Source organism: Nymphalis io, chromosome 23, assembly GCF_905147045.1.
Source record: "Nymphalis io chromosome 23, ilAglIoxx1.1, whole genome shotgun sequence".
Lineage (NCBI taxonomy): Eukaryota > Metazoa > Arthropoda > Insecta > Lepidoptera > Nymphalidae > Nymphalis > Nymphalis io.
Window position 1 is genome coordinate 6,803,271 of NC_065910.1, and position 23,400 is coordinate 6,826,670.

The 23,400-nt window shown below is 33.3% G+C and overlaps 1 protein-coding gene across 1 annotated transcript in view; it reads left to right on the plus strand.

Annotated features, from left to right (window-relative positions):
* The first annotated feature begins 14,728 nt into the window (after nt 1-14,728).
* LOC126777573 (zwei Ig domain protein zig-8-like) overlaps nt 14,729-23,400 on the plus strand; it is a 183,287-nt gene continuing 174,615 nt past the window's right edge. The window contains exon 1 of the mRNA XM_050500637.1: nt 14,729-14,990. The gene's annotated coding sequence lies outside the window, so the exon portion shown is untranslated. The remainder of the gene's footprint in view (nt 14,991-23,400) is intronic.

A 23,400-nucleotide genomic window follows, 5' to 3' on the forward strand; every position in this document is an offset into this window, starting at 1 on the left:
CGAAAAATAATCTTCATGAGCTCGGAACTCGAGGTAGTTTCTGAGGCATGAAAATATTATTATGATATGTGTAACTAAAAAAATGTATTCGGGTGAAGCTATATGACCTTTAACCAAATCTGAAGATAGGACTTGGGACTGAACACATGACACATTTTAGAACAAATTCAGTGACGTGAGTGACAAGATTTCTTATCTCCATTTTCAGCTTCAAAATTAGCTACAATGCGTTAAAAATATTCATAATAAAAAATAACCTTAACATGACATTTACTTTAATCTCCACCGCCTAGCGACGTAAAAGGTTCCATCTTGATCTCTTGGGCAATTGTAGTCCCCACTACTAACGCCAGATTTACTCTTAATGGAAATATTATTAATTCCTTATATAGGGACATTACTATAATTATAAAAGTACCTGTAATTGTCATATCGTAATAAAATTAAACACTAAAAGTGTTCGAAACATTAGAACTTAAAACATTATAAACTTCATTTGGTTATTTTGTTTGAAACAGGAAAGTACCATCTCTAACATATATGAGATTATAAAACGGTGTGATTTTAAGTATAATATTATATTATAAATATTTTTTTAAATATATATAAAATAAATTTGGTCATGTTGAACTTTCCAAGTAATGAAATACTACTTTTAAGGTGAATTTATACAAATATAATAAAGATATAAGATTTGATTATTTGTATGTCTGTTTGTGACGGATAAACTCAAAAACTACTAAACCGATTTTAAAAATTCTTTCACTTACAGAAAGTTTTATTATCAGCCAGTAACATATGCTACATTTTACCCAAGGTATCAAAAATTTTCCTATAGAATCTACATAATATTTACTAAGATACATGATTTAATTGTTCCAAGGCTGCTAGTAAAGTAATAATATTACATTATACGAAAACATTCACATCAAATAAGATGCTGTTAGTTTAACCTTGGGGACGAAGATGTTATGACCCTTGTGCCTGTTGCTACACTGGCTCATTAACTGTTTCAAAAGGAACACAATAATACCGAGTATTGTTGTTTGTTGTTAGAATATGTAGTGAGTGAGTAGTTTGTACCCAAATTGGCCTGCAGAGATCTACAACCAAGTAAATTATCACTCGTTTATAAAAATATCTCGTAATATTTCTTCGATTTCGAATTAACCTTATTCCATATAGTATTTTTGAAACACAATAGTATATCTAAAATCAAGTTCACACGAGTTAATGTTACCTAATCGACGCCTAAACCTAAAATGATTTGAATCGTCTGATTTAAACAGCGATTTTTTAATCAAATTTGAGCAACGAAAATCTATTGGATAAAAGTTTTCAATCATTAATTTCGAGTTATTGTGAAATAATATCAATATTTTTATCAAAATTATAACTTAGCTTATTCCTAATACATACAAAATATAAGATTCCTGGTTATAAGATTAAGGGTATAATGATACAATGCAGTAAAAATGTAACTAAGATAATTAACTTAGTTACGTTTTTACAATTGTAATATGTAATATGTTTAGGTGAATTGTATGACGGTAGAAGCATATATATATATATATATATATATATATATATATATATATATATATATAAATGTAGCATATGTTACTCGCTGATAATAAAACTTTCTGTAAGTGAAAGAATTTTTAAAATCGATTTAGTAGTTGTTGAGTTTATCCGTTACAAACAGACATATAAATAATCAAACCATATCTCTTTATAATGTTAGTATAAATTCACCTTAAATTTAGCTATTTCATTACTTGAAAAGTTCAACATGACCAAATTTATTTTCGACGCTAAACATATCACGAAATATCTTAAGCTGTTTAGAATGCATGTGACGTATACAACGCCCTACGTTTCGCTGCTGCTAAAATAAATACTCAGATGGATTAAGCAAACCATTGTCACTATTATACGGATTACTTTGAGTTAACTCTGATATAAATCAATGTAGGTGTTTTGAATTTAACAGCTAATTTTAGAAAAAAACAGGGTGTGATTTAGTCTGCTAACATTGTCAATATCTTCTAACATCCTTGGCGATAATATTCTATTTTTTTTCATGAAGATTTTTACTTATACAAAGTGGATATATATCATTTGTCTTTAAGAAAAATTTTACTGGTGGGTAGGGCTTTGTGCAAGCTCGTCTGGGTAGGTACCACCCACTCATCAGATATTCTACCGCAAAACAACAATACTTGATATTGTTGTGTTCCGGTTTGAAGGGTGAGTGAGCGAGTGTAATTACAGGCACAATCAATCAATCAATCAATCAACAGCCAATCGTTGTCCACTGCTGAACATAGGCCTCTCCCAAGGTGCGCCAAAGCTCCCTGTCCTCCGCCTTCCGCATCCAGTTGGTGCCCGCCACCTTCTTAAGGTCGTCGGTCCACCTGGCTGGAGGGCGCCCTACGCTGCGCTTGCCGATTCGCGGTCTCCACTCTAGGACTCGTCTGCTCCAACGGCCATCGGTCCTACGACATACGTGACCAGCCCACTGCCACTTCAGCCTGCTAATTTTGCAAGCTATGTCGGTGACTCCGGTTCTTTTCCGGATAATCTCATTTCTGATCTTATCCTTCAAAGATACTCCGAGCATAGCTCGCTCCATAGCACGCTGAGCGACTTTGAATTTGTGGACTAGTCCCGCAGTTAGTGTCCACGTTTCGGCACCGTATGTCATGGCAGGTAAGACGCATTGGTTGAAGACTTTCGTCTTCAAACATTGCGGTATAGACGACTTGAGGACTTGACGAAGGTTGCCAAATGCTGCCCATCCCAAGCGAATTCTTCGATCGGCTTCCTTCTCGAAGTTGTTCCTACCGACTTGTATTATCTGTCCTAGGTAGGTATATTCACTAACAACTTCGAGAGGTTTCCCCTCGACGTATATCGGTCCCGGCACGACATGCCTATTGAACATGACCTTGGTCTTGTCCAAGTTCATACCGAGACCGACACACCGGGAAGACTCGCCTAGGCTACGCAGCATTTCGGTGAGTTGTTCCAGCGATTCTGCTATGATGACGATATCGTCGGCAAATCGAAGGTGTGAGATGTACTCGCCGTTTACATTGACTCCATACCTAGTCCAATCCAGCGTTTTGAAAACGTCTTCCAACGCGTTGGTGAACAGTTTCGGGGATATTACATCCCCCTGTCTCACCCCTTTCCGCAGTTGGATCGCCTTCGTCTTACAGTCCTGGATGTGGACAGTCATTGTAGCGGCGTTGTACAGACATCTCAGTACCTCGATATATCTCCAATCGATATGACATCTCTGCAATGAGTCGAGCACTGCCCAGGTTTCGATGGAGTCGAAGGCTTTCTCGTAGTCCACAAATGCCATACACAGCGGCTGATTGTACTCTTCGGTCTTCTGCACAATCTGCCGAACAGTATGGATGTGGTCCACGGTGCTGTAGCCTGATCGAAAGCCGGCTTGCTCTGGGGGCTGGAACTCGTCAAGTCGTCTGGCGAGACGGTTCGTGACGACTCTTGAGAACAGCTTATACACGTGACTCAGGAGGGAGATTGGTCTGTAGTTTTTCAAGAGGGTTTTATCACCTTTCTTGAAAAACAGTACCACCTCACTCCCGCTCCACGTTTCCGGGGTCTTGCCATGTTGGATGACGGAATTAAAGAGGCTTGCTAGCTCTTTCAGGACCGGGGTCCCGCCTGCCTTAAGCAACTCTGTTGTGGCACGGGTATTGGAGCGTCGGAGATCGCGTCGCGTCAGCGTTTTTATTGTTCGGTTTAAGGCCTTATCTGACAAAAACGATGGTAGTTCTCGTCGTTTTCTCATGAGCTCGAGTGTCTCAGCAGAGAGTTTTGGTGCGTTGTCTCTTCTCTGTGGCGGAAAACACTTGCGGGATGTGTTTTGCAGTATTTTGACCAGCGTGTCGGTTCTCTCATCAATGCTGCTTATGGTTTCCAACGCTGTGAATTGATTTTGAAGTTCCATTTGGAACTTTTTGGAGCCTTGAGCAGCTTGGAGCATGGTAGGTCGGAGAGTAGACCTCATCATTCTCGATCTTTCGGCTTTTAAGTTGATATTTAGAGTGCCTCGAACCAAGCGGTGATCACTTCCGGTATTAAACCTGTTGATCACTGAAACATCTCTAAATATGTGCCTTTTATTCGAAATGATAAAGTCTATCTCGTTCCTTGTCACGTTATCGGGGCTTCGCCAGGTCCACCTCCTCTGAGGCTTCTTTTGAAAGAAAGAATTCATCAAAAAAAGCCCCTGCGCTTCGAGAAAGTTTACCAGCATTTGCCCCCTGTGATTTCTGCAGCCCAAGCCGTAAGGTCCGACTTTCGATTCACCGCTATCTTGTACTCCCACTTTAGCATTAAAGTCTCCCATAACAACATTGTAGTGGGCCCTCGAGGTGTCGTTGAGGGCCTTTGCGATGTCCTCGTACATCGCTTCGACCACATCATCAGAGTATGTCGAAGTTGGCGCATATACCTGTACAACCTTCAGGGAGTACCTGTCGGAAAGTTTTAGGACAAGGTACGCTACCCGGTTCGACACACTACTGATTTCCACAATGCTGCTAATGAGATCCTTTTTGACTAGAAAACCGACACCACCCTGGGAGAGGTTATCACCTTCGCGGAAGTAGAGTAAGTTACCGGACTCTAGAGTTATCGTGTCCTCCCCCTGTCTTCGGACTTCAGATAACCTCAGTATATGCCAGTTTATATGACTTAACTCTACTTCTAATTCGGCGAGGTGATGGTCCAGCCTCATCGAGCGTCCATTATACGTTGCCATTTTCAGTCGCTTTATACGGTAGCCTGCCGTGAACCGGTGATTCTTAGCACCCCCTGCCCTGCCGATACCGCGACCGCTACCTTGGTCGGGCCTAGCGGGCTTGCCGGTAACTGGGGGCCTTTTTTTGGGCGCATCTGCCATTTAGGGAGGGGTTTGCCCATACTCTGCATGTAATTACAGGCACAAGGGACATAAAATCTTAGTTTCCAAGGTTGGTGGCGCATTGGCTATGTAAGCGATGGTTGACATTTCTTACAATGCCAATGTCTAAGGGCGTTTGGTGACCACTTACTATCAGGTAGCCCATATGCTCATCCGCCTTCCTATTCTATAAAAAATAAAAAATAAAATAAAAATGGAATGCGTAAACATTTACGAACACATCACACAAATTTCACACACACTTACATTTATATACGCGCTGATTCGTGATACCTAAAACATAGACTTGTCAACATTCGATTTTCCTATATCATGAATCATCTCTATTTAAAAAAAAAAACATATCATTCAAATGCCATTCGTTTGTGTGTTTTTTTATAAACCACATACTAATAAATTTTGAATTAGTATTTGGCGTTTAATGAAATGAAAATAAAATTTGCAATGTTAAAAATTAAAAATGTAATGTTTTCAGATTAAAGATGTCTGGAGATTTCCTAATATCTTCATTGAATGATTAGGATAAAATGATAAAACATTTTATTTTATTTTCATATATGTTTCAGTGCAAGGCTAGTGACAGCTTATCAGAGTCATATTATAAGGCAATTTATTAATAACGTCAGTCTTTTGTCATTCGAGCTTCATCATAATATGTTCTAATTGATTGTACCTGCTCCCAATATTTCCTCCTAATTTTCCTCTGGAACAACTCGTTAATCCCTCGGGCAGGGCGACACGCCGAATAGAAATGCCTTGTTTACATCAGTACTGTATTTGTTAAATTCGTCCTTGTTCTAAAAAGACGTTTCACATCAACTGGTAGATGGAAAACTTTATTTTATAAATGACCTTGATCGTACGGAACGTAAAAAATTGTTGGAATATATGCTTTAACTTGTAACAAACTGAAATGGCTGAATCAGAATCATAGCGGAAATGATAGAAGAATATTTTCTATTCCAAAAGCAAACTCACACAATATTATTTTACAAATAAAGTTTTTTATAAAATTCGTAATGCCTAAAACTTTATTCTTATTTTGAAAATATCCAATAGAACAGATCTATCCAAATTTTAATGTACATATTTTATTATTAACAACTATTTCAAAATTACCATTATATGCTTAAAATTAAATATCTCAATTATAATAATAAAAGCAAGTAAAATTAAAAAAAAGCATGTAATGATAATTTTTCGTCCAGTCGATAGGAAAATTCCACGAAAAACAGGACAGAACTTTGCGAGAATTCCAGCAGCAATTGACAGTGGACCTTTTGTCAAATGCAAAGTGAAACTGTTAAACTGACTTTGTGTTTGCTGACCGACTAGTCCAATTAGAACTACGAGAAATTTTTAAACTCAATATATTACCAGCTACAGATACACATAACTCAACAAAAACCCCCATTTTTTTCAGCGGATCATTTATATGTAACTTTGTATTGCTAACGTTACTGATCAAGTTTATTTTTATATGATAAGCTATTATGATGGACAATTTATATGATAAGCTATAATGATTGTATCGTTGAATCACAATGTAGTTTTTTGTTTGTACTGTGTCATCATAATCATTACGATAAATTAGATCTTAAAGGCTACCTAAAGCGATAATTGGAATAAAAAATATAAGCTATTGACTTAGAAATATATACATACATATACATACGTACATATAGTCAAATACTCACAACTTTGTTTTTTGTATTAATACCTATATTGACAAAACCTTAAACGTTACAGCTCTGACCCGTTAGTCCCAGTGTGATGTGTTATAGTCTATATAATCTTTCTCAATAATTGAGCTATCGAACGCAAATGTACATTATGACAATTTAAATTTTAAAATTTCGTGGCAAAAGATGTATATATATGTCGGAGGGACATCTGATCTTTGATCACTATCGTCGAACATCATGTGGGCGTACAGTAAGTCATCGTGAGATGATCAACACTAAGTTAATATAATCACACTTTATTACACTACACAATTAATATAACACAAAAATCTTTATGGAACGGTAAGACAGTTCCGTGACCTCACTTGACCGATGCCTCGCAGAGAGTGTTCTGCCCGGACCCGAGCGATACAATCACGACTCTGACGTGACCGTTGGTGCGCCTTTCGTTCCATTGAGTGTCCGTACGATTGACCGGATGCGATAAATGTGTTATTTTATGTCAAGGAGATTTAATTTTATTTAATAGTCAAAGGCTTTTATTTATCAAGAAACGGACCAGAGTAACCGGATCTATAGCCAAATAAATTACAAACTAACACGAGACAGTCGCACGTGATAATATAGCTATTTTTAAAGCAATGAAAAATAGATTATTTATTCTTTGGAGAAAAATTCTGTAAAACTCAAAACCTCCCGTAGAACACGATTGTGAAATGTCAGAAATTTATACGTGACGGTGCGTATAGTAAGTATAATATTTAAAAGATATACGTTTTTACCTATTAACAAGTCAGTTACAATGTGACTTTTAGAATAGCACTGCTGTGTTTAATTATTATAAATATTTGTTTTGCTCTTGTTTACTATTCTTATATTCCTTGAAAACAATAACACGCGCACACTTAATAAAAATTGAACCTCCCGAGTTTGTGTACACAGAATGTTTGCCGAAAAATTACTTTAAAAAGTTTCGAATTTCTCAGAAGAGTTTTGTTATTAGAAAAGTGATAAGGCTGAATATAAAATAAATTGAAGGTAAATTGATCCTCTCATATTAAACAATAGCGATTGAGGATCCGAAGGCTTAAGAGTTCAGATTGCCTTGATTTGTTAAGACTTAAGTGTCTACATTACTACATTTTAGCATCGGTTACGGATGAACTCGTGAATTTGAATAAAGTGAAGTAAATGTTTGGTTATAATCACATTAATCTACTGCTGAGTTTAGGACAATAAGTGATACTTTGCTTAAGTTTGTTTGATTTTACTTAAATCTCTCGACATTAAATGGTAAAACGACTACATACGGTTTAAAACATTTATTTCTCATAAATTAATATGAAAAAAAACACTTAAATCATAAAAGTAACTATGAGAATAATGGAACGGGTGGGTATTCGTAATTTCTTAAACTAATTTGTTATACATATAGCTATTTAAAAACCAAGTCATGGAGTGATTCATGAGGAAGGAAGGAAGGAAGAAGCGACGTGGGATTTTGTTTTATACAGTGATTTTGTACTAACATCAATTAAGGCAAAAGGCTCTTATAAGCGCTTTCGTCATTTAACAGGATTATATACTACTACTCGTAACTCTGCGCTTTTATGGCGCTTTAAATATCAATATCGTTTTAACATGAGATCTCAATTTACTAACGGGGAAAATTTATATAGAAACGAATACTATGCCCCACGAAAGAAGTATTGACCTCGCGGAACCTGAAACTTTGTGTTATAATATTATCAATCAGGGTCGCCATCAGGCAGTTGGCCATTCGTTAGTTTTCCAAATTTTTCATATTATAAAAAATTGCGCTTTTTCACAAATAAATAGAATAAAAGTAAGCGAACGTTGATGATGGAAAATTACTTGCTTCGCAAAGAGACACAAACTGCTTGAGACAAATTTCGTTCAAGACAAATATTTGTAAGGGATATAAGCTTATGTGACGTGTATTTCTCGATAAGGATCTTAGTGGGGCCTGTTAAGTGTATGGCGTTTATTTATTTAACACCCGCAAACAAATTATCGAACACATTTGCAATAACAGTCACGTTCTAATTGATAACGACCCTTTGGATTGCGTTTGTACTAAAGCAATCGAAACGCCTACGATTTGGTTCGTGTCTAGAAGCTTCAAATGTAACGAATTAGATTACAGTGTTCCACCAGCTCAATTTATTCTCCAGCAATTGAGTTCAATAATTACATAATATCATAATTGATATTCTATTATGCGAAAATGAGTTTGATTGTTTTTACGCTTTTTCATTTAAACTACTCAATTGATCATCATAATCAACAGATAAATTTTGCATACATGTTGTGAAAGGAAAAATATATAATACATAACATCTACCAACTCCTCCCCCCAAAACGCAGGTGACACCAACAGTGGAAACTAATATTTTATTTATTTATTTATTTATTTTGGCAAATATACAGCATTATGTAATATATAAACATTTGATAGCAAAATAAGTTTCACATAATAACAAAGTTTCCACTTTTACATTGATACCTGGAGTGAACCTAACAAGAACAAGTTATTTAACAAGTAAATAAGTATATAAAGTAAAGTATTAACAAGTAATTTAAAAGGCATAACAAAAAAGGCCGAACAAAAAATAATAATTTTATAACGGTTCTAGTAATATTAAAAATTGCCTATTGATATTTTTACTAGGCCAACTTAACTTATATATATAATGCTACTTTAATTCAGAATTTAAATTACATCAAAATTTTACGGATGAACTTGGATTTGTATCCTTTGGGCATTCGACTTAATTAAGTTTTTAAAGTTGAATTCGGAAGTTGTTTCCCTATTTAGAATTAACATTCAACTAGATAAACGGATAATACTAATTTCACTATGTGGTAAGTTTTATGATGGAAACATATTATACAGAATGTTAATTTTATTTTATGTTATATTACTAATTATGTAAAGTAGTTGAAGAGACTTGGTTAAAGTGAAATCATCTCATGTCGTATTTACGTTTTGACCGTATTACCGTCCGTTGACCGCGTTACCAACCCGCATTGGAGCAGCGTGGTGGAATAAGCTCCAAACCTTCTCCGCAAAATGAGGAGAGGAGGCCTTTAGCCCAGCAGTAGGACATTCACAGGCTGTTACGGTTACGGTTAAAGAGAAGCTTATTGCTTTCGACGGTTATTTGCGAATGCTTGTGAACGTATATTTGATATTTTTTATTTATTTATAACAACAAAATATGAATATTTATTTTTATTCTTGACACCCATTATCGATTAATATTATATAAATTATTAGATTAGATTAGAACCCGCATTGGAGCAGCGTGGTGGAATAAGCTCCAAACCTTCTCCTCAAAAAGAGGAGAGGAGGCCTTTAGCCCAGCAGTGGGACATTCACAGGCTGTTACGGTGTTACGGTATTAGATTTAACTTCGATCTAGAAGTTACTCATAATTTAATATTAAGTTTTAATTGTAATTTGTAGATTATTATTAGAATATTTTAAGTAAATGGTTTTTTTCTACAGTCGGACTACTACCAACGTGATTTCAGCTTGGGTGCTGCTTAAACATAGACAAACGAACATATTTAATAAAAACACACACACATCAAACATAATATTTTTACTGGTGGTAGGGCTTTGTGCAAGCCCTTCTGGGTAGGTACCACTTACTCATTAGATATTCTACCGCAAAACAGCAGTACTTGTTATTGTTGTGTTCCGGTTTGAATGGTGAGTGAGCCAGTGTAATTACATGCACAAGGGATATAACATCTTAGTTCCCAAGGTTGGTGGCATATTGCTGATGTAAGCGATGGTTAACATTTCTTACAATGCCAATGTCTATGGGCGTTGGTGACCACTTACCATCAGGTGGCCCATATGCTCCTTCGCCAACCTATACTATAAAAAAATGACATGACTTGAAAATTTACACTATTTATTTGAAGATAACATTATTCTACAAGACCCTACTTTATGCCTACACGACTAGAAGAATAATAAAATGATAGAAGTCAAATGTTTCTAGAATTCATCCTTGTTATATGCCGCAGGAGAAACTAACCTGTGTCCAGTTTGAGTTGAAAAAGTTTTTTGTTGTTTGTGAAGTCCCTTTAACGGCTAGTAGGAGAACGGTTCAAAGCAAACACTGTCAACAAAACTTGTTATTATGTTGACTTTTTTGTTATGTTTAGTCAATTTGTTTTTTATCTTTATTTATATATTTTTTCTCAGTAGCCGAACCACTAAAGGAAAATAAGTCTGAAGAAATACTAACTTGCATGCTATTTAATATATAAATAAATACAAATATTTTTTTATTAACTGTACAAATATATATAATTCATACTAACAAATAACTTAGGTACGTGAAGACTACGTAGTTATTAGGTTTATAAATAATAAGAGCGGTTTGTTGAGTTCACAACGTATCTATAATGTATTAGATATACTATATTCTATACCTCTTCTTTCACGAAGTCGAAACCTTTAGAAAGACACCCCGTTCACATCGGGGGAACTTGGTTATGTGGGATTCTTACCCACTAAAATCACTGCGATCGCCGTCCTCGGCACGGATCGGTTATCTCGCCCTTCCGCACTCCTCGCTAGTGCGTACGGCAGCGTGAGTCCATCCCTGCTGCCGTCCTCTTCAGGGCCGTCTGAAATAGGACACGCGAGGCCCCCAATCTATATTTTATAACTAGACATAAAAACCGGTCAAGTTGAGTCGAGCTATCATGAAAACGGTTTCGTTCATAATAATTTCATTCGAAAATAAGAAAAAAAAAATTTTTGTAGTGCTTGATTAACAACAGGATTACAGATTTTTTAAAAGTTAAATGATAATGTTATAATATTACAATTTATAGTTTACACGTTCACGCTCGACGGGAATGAATAAATAAAATTTAACAAAAATAAAAGTTATAAAACAAACATAGGTAAAAACCAACTTTAATTTATTCCGTGTACTAAAACTGTACTATTGTATTATCACGCTTACCAAAATGTGTGCAAAATTTCAGCTCAATCGGTTAACTCGGAAACTGGCTTATAATTAAATTCAGTATGTATACAGATAGAAAAATATTTGCTTAATTTTTAAATGAGTTTTATATTAAAATTATATAATCTCTTATAAGTTGGTGATAACCTACTTTCAAGATGCTGGCTGGCTTATTTTATGTAGTAGAACATGCGTAGAAAATATAATATTGAAATTAAAATTTACGCATGTTCCACTTATTTTTAATAATTTTTTTTTCTTATTTTACCAAAATCACAATTCGTTCACAATTTTTGTATGAAATTTCAAGAGATGATAGTCACTTGATTTTATAAAGGTTGCATCCAAATTTTCATTTGGATCATTCAGATCATTGCATTTCATCCAAAAATCATTAATTAAAACGAACTATAACTTAAATTTTAATGCTACTGAACATAATATTAATTTACCTAACGAATTAATTTCTCAATTAACGTATTAAACAAAAAATTAAAGAAAATGTCCAATTGCTAGGCAACATCCCACTCGATGATCATCTTGACGAGAAGGTCTGGTGCTTATTACACAAATCTGCAGATTTAGCAAAATTTCATCTGACACATATAGGTTTCCTTACAATGTAACGACTTCACTGCCTAGCGCTAAACGAATTATATACACAAATTAAGCACATGAAAACCTGCTCGATTAGCGGCTTCACTCACGTATTTTTGTTGGTCTCGGGTTTAAGATATGAAAAGCCTATGTCTTATTTTGAGGTCCAAGATTGCTTCATACCAAATACCATCAAAATGGGTTCAGTGGTTTAGCCGTGAAAGCATAACTGACAGACAGAGTTACTTTCGCATTTATAATATTAGTATAGAAACTCTTATAAATGCTTCTGATTATTTTACGAATCTATTTTAAAACAAGTTTCCCTAAGGTTTGGACGGAAATAAACACCTATATCTGTTACCTATCAGGAATCAGAGCCCGACCAGCGTTAGATTAAGATTTGCTGAGACTGCGTCGGACGATCAAACATAAAATTATGATGGAATTTTGCTGAGTGCTAAATTGGGATAGCAATATCTACGTAAAAAAGACGAGCCGTGCTCGCGATTTGGATATATAACGCACGTCTTTTACTGTTTTCTGAGGATCAGTAGAATTTTATTTTCATCCGACTGAAATGATGGATATACTAAACGTATCGGTTTAAATATATGACGTATTATACTATGTAAATGGCGACTGTGATACTGTTGAGATTGGTAGTGTCGTCAACATTGATATTATTTCATTAATTTATATATTTTGAAAAATAAAAGGGAAAAAAAGTTTTTAAAATTATTGTCAGACAATAGTTTTAAAACACTTCCAATAAACTCCATCAGTTACTGAAAATATATTAACAGAAAAACCTAATAGTTAAACCGGTATTCAAACTTCATGCTCTGCGTCTAATGAAACGTTTACTATTTCAAAATTATACAAACAAATGGCAATAAATGGTATTTTCCTTCACATATTATCATCTAAATTACTGATGTATATCATGTAACCGCATGTTGCTACAAAACTAGATTGTAAAACATGCATTTGGAATCCTTCCAACTTTGTAATAATCAGCCCCATAGTTAATTTATTAGGCGATTGATAGAGGCTGTTAGTTTATATGAAAATCTAAAATTTACCAAGACAATACACGAACAAGATTTTACAGACATTTTATTTATAAATTCAAATCTGACATTAATCATATGATTATTTATTTGTATGTTATATTTTCTAGCATACAACTGATAATGATTAGTTCCACTGTAAACTATACAAACATCTAACACTTGAAAAGTATTAAGCCAGTTATTACTGACTTCAAAGATCGCGGGCTTAATCCCCGCTAATAACAATATAATAATAACAACTCTTGTATAGGATTATTGCTTGGACGATTATGTCATGTATTTTTAGTTTAATCTTATATTAAACACGCCAAGTTTCTCAACACGTACTGATATAGTTTATTAAAATTCGTTGATGGAGCATTCGTTTTATTTATGCATGATACACATATAACAGTACAGTAATAACCTGTGAATGTCCCACTGCTGGGCTAAGGCCTCCTCTTCCTTTTTGAGGAGAAGATTTGGAGCTTATTACACCACGCTACACATGTGACAGAATTTCAGTAAAATTAGACGCATGCAGATTTCTTCGCGATGTTTCCCTTCACCGTCATGCACGAGATGAATTATAATCACAAATAAAGTACATGAAAATTTAGTGGTGCTTGCTCGGATTTGAACCCACGATCATCGGTTAGTATATAAGTTTAAAAATAAAGCGGCTAAATTCTTTGTAAGATTTAATATTCTCAATCCGAAGCTATAAATTTCATTTTTAATTTTTTTTTATTTTGATTTTCACAAATAAAGTGTAAGTTATTTATTTTTATTAATATAAGGTTATGAAATAATAAAAAAAGTACAAAATTTTAAACAATTCCACTTTTATTTGTTGTCATATTAATTATACATAATAATAATAATAAAAAATATATTTCATTAACAGCAAAAACAAAAAGTTACAAATTTAAGTACCTAAACAAACAAGAGTAAAAAATATAACTCAATTTATACAAATATTAAGACACTAAAGCTTTTTTCTTAAAATACCTCTAACGAAAAACCTCTGAGTAAGTAGCTTTTGTCAATATTACATAGGATTTATAATCTGTCCCTTCAAATCAGTATTTAAGTAGCGCGAAACACGATTTTACTTTTGATACGTATCCGAGCATGCGCCAAGCGATCCGTTTTTCCCGGCAGTACTGGACACAAATACATGCACAGCTTGAGGTGATCGGCAACCAACACATCCATAATCTTGCACTATCAGGGTAGCGCAGAATCGTCTGAAATCACTGACACTAGCTTCTAAAATCACTCACACATCAACCAAACATTTTCAGTGTAGACGTTATGTACGGACGCTGCACACGCACACAAGAGAAAATCCACCCCAGTAGTAGAATGTACGTTAGTCTACCACAGGGTGTCGAGCTGAGTGGATGTGTTAATTCACTCCCGTGGTAATGTGGATCGCCAAGTGAAACGAAATGTGAACTTCGAAGACAAACATCGTGAATAAATTTCAAAGTTTAGTGATTGAATTTTATGGTTCAAATAAATGGTATAAATTTATATAAGTTCGTGAACTTGTGGATTAGAAAGAAAAAACTTTGTAAAAGTTAGTTTTAAAGTATTTAGTGAAGTGAAGTGATAAGTGACATTTTTGCTGTAAGGTGTTAATACTGTTTTGGATTGCAGTCAGGTAAGTGTCGAAAAAAGCCTTAATAATCATTAGAAATAAAGTGTTACCTTTTAAATAATTCAAATCTTTTAAATATAACCGATAAGATTATTTCAGATAGTTTCGACTGAAGTGCAAAATATATGAATACTCATTTTTGATTTTCAATATAGTAAAAAAATATGAAGTATTAGACTGGATGTTACAAAAATCGATAGAAATGTTATGATTGTTCTTGGCCGTGACCGATCTGATTCTTTTCCGTCTAATTTAGTGATTCTGTTTTCAAAATTTACATATAGATTTGATTTTTATAGCTTTTAATATTGTGCTTAACAAGGGAAGAAAATATTTGAAAAAAGTAAAATAACAAAATGATTTCGTATTTCGTATCTTAAAATATAATTTTATTTCTTTTCTCTTTGATATTCCATCATGAAAATACCGTTTTTAAAGGACTTAAGAATAGAAGTTTATTAATTTCGCCATTTTTCTATTATTATATATATAATCAATTAAATTAAAATAATTGCTTAATACAACAAATATTTAATTCCTTACCTAGTTGCTATATACTAGGAGACCATATTGTGAGTAAAAGTGACTAGAAATTTCTAGCAATTATCGACATTCCTGAAAAAGAACGCTTAATTTACCGCCTAAAGTTCTATCTTTTCAATCTCTCGTATCGTCAACAATAAGCTACGACTGTTAAGAAAAACGACTTCCATAATTGGGTTTCCGTAAAAGTAACCTTTTAGCCAGCCTTGATATCTTACTGGAGTAACAGAAAGTTATTCATTAGCTTGATAAAGTGTTTCTTGTTTGATGTTTTCTTACATTATATTAACCTCCTGTGTACTCCTCGTTAATAGGCTCCCACCATATTTTAACACGATTTCCGCCTAATAGATATATAGATATTCCGTCATATATATCCGCAGAGAGAAGAGATTGAAAGCTTACCTTTCATTTTCCTGCGTAAACTTTAATTTAACATTCTAAACACTATAAACTAGTTTTAAAATATTGAATAAAAGTATACGTATATGTAAATAGAAAAATGGAATCCAAATAGAGCTATTAATCTTATATTATAATGGGGTCATCTCCGCTAATGGAAAATGGTGATATAAGGTATTAACTATGATCTATGTCAAATAAATATATGTACAATGTATAAGCTATATGTATCATAGTTACTTGGCACATCCTTAGTATTTATTATAACAATGTTGTCCAAATTGAAACCCAATAATACAAAGTATTGTTATTATATATTAGAGAGAGCTAGAACAGTTGTACCATAAAGTATAAGAGCATTAACCCAATGATACGAACCATTACGTTATCTTTTGAGAATACGTGTGAAAAATTGTATAAAAAAAATCTTGCCAATTTTTATCAGTAAAATCAGCATTCTAACACTGGTAGCGTTTCAGAAGAGCTTTCTTAACGAGAACGACTTAGATAAAGTTGAGTTTGTTCGAAATAAATGATAAGACGGTTTTCAATTCCATCCTCGTTATTTATTTGTAATACATTTTAACATAATTTATACATTTACGAAGAATAAGAGAAATATGTGACGACATATTTTAATTGAGTTTCAATAAACTAAATATAACATGTATGTCTAAGACTGCCTCGTTGGTCTAGTGGCTTGACATAAAAATTTATTGGGTTTTTCTATCAGAAAATTTTCAGTAGCGGCCCGGAGTCTGGAAGTTAGAAGTGTGTACATTCCCGTACCTCGGAAAGCACGTAAAGCCGTTGCGCTTGAACTCTTTCCGGTCGTGTCGGATTGCCGTCCCATTGAATTATGAGAGCTAGGGAATAGAGAGTGCACCTGTGTTTGCGCACACACTTGTGCTCTATAATATCTCCAGCGTAGATGGCTAATCTCTCTTGAAATTGGCTGCCGTAGCCGAAATCGATCTGGAGGACATTTTGTATAAGTAAAAAATAAAGTAACATTTTTGAGAAGATGGGTTGAAGCTTATTCCACCACTCTGCTTCAATGCCGGTTCGATAGATACACGTGTGAAAGAATTTCATTCGAAACACTACAGCATTCCCCACGATAATTTTAAACACAAATACCTGAAAATTAGTGGTGCTTGCGTGGGTAAGAACCGCAATCTTTAGTTAAGTTTCACGTTTCACTCGGCCATACAACTGCATATTATGTATAAGTAAATAAATAGAATCGGTGAAGGAAAACATCGTTAGGAAACCTGGGTATCTAATTTCAATGAAATTCTGCCACATATCTATTCCACCAACCCGCACTGGAGCAGTGTGGTGTGATAAGCTGTAAACCTTCTCCTCAAAAAGGGAGATGAGGCCTTTAGCCCAGCAGTGGGACATTCACAGGCTGTTATGGAAACAAATGGAAAAATAAAATTACGCAACAAAATGTAATATATATATATATATATATATATATATATATATATATATATATATATATATATATACATAAAAGAATACCTGACTGACATATTAACGCAAAGTCCAAACTACTGGCACTAGAATTTAGCACCATGAAAATTCGCATTCAGTTTCCTTTTACATAGTAAGTGATGATAAGGGGATGTAATTTTATATGAAAATCCTTCATTTTTTAAGAAAGAGATGAATAGGTCCATGGAAATTCCAAATTATGACGCGAGTGCTAGTGTATATAATATATATAGTCATAAATCAATAAAGGTATGTAGTTTAGACAAGCTGATCATTATATTATCAATAGCCATTTTCAGTATTGAAAAAACATCACAGTATCAGTGAAAGAGTTCTTAAAGATAAAAGTTACCCATCTTTCATATCAGAGCGTGATTTAAGCGTTATTCCTTATCAAAAACTTAATTAATTAAATAAATTAAAATTTAATGTGGTTTGTAATAAATTACAATAAAAATTCCAATTCAAATGTTTGCATATGTTCCCTTTGATTATTATAAAAAAAAGTTTTAATTTCATTAGTTAAAGTAGCAAATTAATTTAAATTAGTCATTTAAGAATCACGCATATGAATTAATAAGCGTGCAGCACTTATTAAATTTTTCATTTATGTACTCATATAAATTGCTTTTTTCTATATTATTTAATTAATTATAGAAATACGTAATTGCGTCAAGTTATAAAATATTCATTTGTTGCTATGCAATAAAAAAACATCAATCGTGATCAATTTGATCTGCTCTGTCGAAAAACGGAGCCATTTCTAATTAAAAATAAACATGAAAAATCCTAAAAGCAAATCTGTTAGAAATATAAAATATTTTTAATATATATCGCGTTTTCATTTCATAGTTTTCCACTACATTTCAAACTTATTCTCTAAGCATTATAGTCACGTATGTTGACAATCAGGTTCTCTTATATACGAGTATCTAAGTTTTTTTTTTTTAATCTTTATTTAAGAGGGGTTTGGTCACCGAGTGATCATGCCACCCCTATAGGAATAACTAAACATCAGTTTACAAAATCAACCTATAAATAACAAAAATTAAATAATTCTATGTCTTAATCCTACTTGTACTACTCTATATACATACATTTTAGCCTGATCCGAGACAGGATAGGCAAGTATGCTGTTAAAAGCTCCCATATCTAATAAATTAATATTAAATCTTATTAATAAAATATTTCTTTCTGCTTCATTTCGGACACATTCTGCTAATATATGGTATACATCCTCATTCTTATGGCATTCTGCACAAGCAGATGACACCGCTTTACCAATTAAGAAGGCAAAACTATTCAGTGGAATGTGCCCGGAGCGAAGCCGCAAGGCTGTTACAATTTCAGACCAACTCATATTGGCACCAATAAACCAAGGTTTGCGACTTAAGTCTGGCTGTATTGTTTTGTACCATATCCCTTTTGTCGCAGCTCTCATGTCAAAGTATATGAGTATTTAAGTATTACAATATTTATTTCGTATACTTGATATAAGTCTATATATGAAATTTGACGTTGCAATATCTGCTTACAAAATTCTGTCACTTGGTGGTAGGGTTTTGTGCATGCTCGTCTGGGTAAGCAATATCCACTTATTAGATATTTTACCACAAAACAACATACTTAGTATTGTTGTGTTCTGGTTTAGAGAATGAGTCAATGCAGTAACAACCGCAATATATATTAAATTTGGTATTTAAGGATTGATTATGTTCTCAAGTGGGTTATATGCACGTCTGTCTTCCATTTTTTATAAAATAATCACCATGTCACAGCTTCAACAATAACTCTACTATAAATCAAAGGATTTGTTTGCAATAAATCATATAAAGTGGTTTTGTAATAAGTATATATTATATTTTAATTAGTTAAATAGAAAAATAATAATAATATCCTGGAACATTATTCACACACGGCCATCTGATCCCAAACTAAGCAGAGCATGTACTATGAAAACTAGACAACTGATATACTACATATACTACTTTTCTTTTGTAAACACATAAAAATCTGATAGTTATTTAGTTATAGAAACCAGCAAGTCATTCTCATTATCAACTTGATTTTCATTCAATCTCTTACAGGCAGTGTAGCCTTTCTGTTTATCTTAATGACTTAACGGTTTCAAGAACATTAAAGGAAAAATGCCAGAAAACTCATCAACAAGGTCTTTTAATAGCTCCAACGAATTTTGTTTTTGTGCTTCTCCTTTATCGATTTGAAGAGGAACTTTTCTAATATCTTTCATTTTTTCGGATTAACTTTTTAAGTACTGTAATAAAATAGACAGATTGATTGTTGAAATGTTCTCAGTTTGTTGAACAAAATTTTAGTAAAACAAATGACCTGAAAAGATAAATTTAGGTTGAATTTTTGTTCGGAACTAATTCATTTCATTTTTGATACTTTTTAAGCGTTGGACATTTATTATATTCAAGTTAGACTTTATTACGGTAAAATACTGTTATAAAATAAAAAGATTGGCCTTGAAAAATCGCTATATTTTTCTTAATTTTCACCAAAAGTTTGTATACGCTCACTTCGTCACTTCCGTTTTGATATATTATTGTACCAGCTGGGCCCGTGGTGAAACCACCCGCGTATAACTTAAAAAAATCACTAAGAGTAGACTTACAATATTTCAGTATATACAATATTTTTAGTTTTATTTTTGTAGGATTTTAGTATTTATTCAGCACGCACGCCAGAATGGCTCGCAAAGAGGAGATTTTTTTCCTACTTACGTGACACTTATTGTTATATTTTGGCAAATTTAATCAATAGCTGTATAAATTATAGCATATATGTTACTCTGATGTATGAGCTATATTATTTTAAAGTTTAATTAAAATCCAATCAGTAGTTTTTGCGTGAAAGAGTAACAAACATCCATACAAACATTCGCGTTTATAATATTAGTAGGATTCTCAAATAGATATACGTTAACAGATTACGAGACAGGACACTGTACAATGTACAATGAAAATGAGGGCAAAAGGATGAAAAAAAAAAAATTTAAGGCGCCAACAACTATTGGTTATGAAATCCACTATGACAAAAATTACTGGTACGATATAGATATGGCATTTTTAAGCCGCAACACATGATTCTAATCGACAATAAATACATTTATTGGAGGGAAGAGCTGAAATGGGCAAGTGAATTGAACACAACCGATGATTGCGAACAAAAATGCTGGAAAATACCAGTATTTACGTGCTCATTAATTTCGTTCTTGTTGTTGGAGGAAAACACCGTAAGAAAATCTGTAAGGTGTTTCCTTAATGCCGCAGAAAAAGAACAAATATTTGGATGACTGACGACTTAAAATATCTTTCAGAAAATGACGCGAATAAAATTTTGCAGAAAGTGTCTAATTTTTCTATGCTAATTACCTATATTTATATATATGTATTTCAATAATTACATTTAAAGAGACAAAAATTATATTGATAAAGAATTATTATGTTGATAAAATAAAAGAGGAAAAAAGTGCGACATTATTCAAAGCGCCCGCAGCAGTTAAACTCGTTACCTTTGTAAAGATAGATTTAACAGGGAAAAAATAAGGGGTAGAAGAAATAAAATATTTAGCTTACCTTCACAAAGCGGCACAATCGGAGATGAAAATGTTAAAATAAAAACATCATTATAGATGCTTATCAGAAGCTTAAGATAAGTAAATATTTTGGTACAAGTACAAATTGGTCTGTTTAAACAGCGAAGTTGTGTCAATGTAAAATTTATCTCTTTCTTAATAATTGAGAAATGATACCGCAATTTCGCTTTGTGATTTAAAATAGTCAACTATCTCTTAAAGTAATAGCCGAACATTGAATAATAGCCGACTGTCGACTTGAAGCCTTTCTCTTAAGGAAAAAGATTAAAAGTATATTCCACGCTGCTACACTTCAGATTAATCAATCATGGAACTTCGTTTGTTTTATTATTTGTGCCTGTACTTACATGAAAACAGCCTGTAAAGGTACTAACATTGATGTACTCTGATATATATTTTATTTTTCTGCCTCGTTGTTTCTGGACTCGAAAGATATAAGAAAGGATCCGAGTTCATTTTGGTGATTTCACGTGCCAAAAAAATAATATAAATAAATAAGAAGTGTCCTTATAAGGCCACAATTTTTAAGATCTTGTCCCAAGTCCTGGATTCAAATCCTGAGATAGCCGATAAACAGTTAGGTTTTCTGTCGAGAAATTCTCACTATGAACCTGATCGGAAGTTGGCAGTGCTTAACCCCTATGCCCGTTAAGATTTAATTTATACTGCAAGCTGCGCCTGTAATCTTCCCGGTTAGATTTTCTGTCCCGTGTGATTATGAAAGTGAGAGAATAGTGCGCGCAAAAACAAGAGCAGAGGGCACTTATGCACTATAATAATCGCGCAGTTGCTGGCCAAGTTGCTTGCTGCGCGATCTCTCTTGAGAATCGCTGTCGTAGCCCAAGTCTGTTAGGAGAGAATCATCTAGCGTTATTATTTTCTAAAGTTTATCCTTTGGTGACAATTAGTATGTGTCTAAGAGCTCTAAGACCCGAGTTTGTTGTATTTTTATAAAACCTTTTCTAGCAAGAATTATACAGTAAAATATAAATACATATATAATTAATAAATAGATAGATAAAAAACAAACTCGTGGGATTTCATACATTTTTAAACGAAATAGTTTCGTTCTATACCGCACCAAATGATTGAATTTTCCAAAATATCGAACACGTTATGAGTGAAAAATATTTAAATTAATAACGTTATGTTGTAACTTTGATATAACGTATACGAAATAAATTATATTATAGCGAAAAAGCCTTGACTTGCAAATTTAATGTATTTGGAATATTATTATTCGGAAAACCCGAAACAAGGCCTTAGATAGCAATTTCAAATATGTCGACCGAAATAATGTGATTAAGGATCACCGTCCACCAAATATAAATAGATATAAATTATAATACCACATTATTTATAAGTACGCCGTAAATTTGAGCGTATTCGTCAATTTAATTTCAAATTTAGATCAAGCTGGCTTTTTTTATCTAAAAAAATTACGTTTAACATCTACGAAAATTTACATGATTTTGGAAAAATGTTTGTTATAGATGTTGGTTTCAGATTTAAATTATTTTTAAAATACAACCTATTTGTATGTTACCTAAGCTAGCAACACTAATATTCATTAAAATATACATGTTCATCCATATAAACATTTGAGAAGCTTTAACATTTACTAGAAAGATGAAAATTTACGATTCAAAAACTGCTTGTTTTTACATGTATTTTTTTATCCGTTTTATCTTCGAATGAACAACATTTTTGTACATCATTTATAAATATTGACCTAATAAAACTAAACTTGAACATAATATATGAAGCTATATACAAATATAGCGTCAGGTGAATATGGCGTTAGGCCTAACTAACAAATACAACATTATGGACGAGGTCTTATAATTGAGTCATTAAACATTCTGTGAAAATGTAATATGTCGTCATACATGAAAATATTTTTTATGAAAAATATTTTACAAAACAACTTTAATATTATATAGTAATCAGCAAGAAGCAATCGATAAAAATATTTAATGAGTAAAAAATATTATTGGACGGTCAAATTGCAACATATGTACATATTTTTTATAGTGAATATGAAGTGACAATAAAATTATAATCAAAATCAATCAATAAAACGCGTGTTTGTTTGACCAAGAATAATAAAACGGAACTGCACGGACTTTAACAAATTAATAATAAATGTATCAATCTTTTATATTGTATGGGTATATATGCGTTGGGAGGAGCACAGTTACACACTACAACAGTCTTTAACTGTCCCTCTGCTAGACGGGCCTCTTCTTCGGTTGAGCATACACGCTGCTACAATGCGGTTTGATGACTTTCACCAGGTTTTCTCACGACATCTTTCTTCTCCTACTCATCGGGCACGAGATA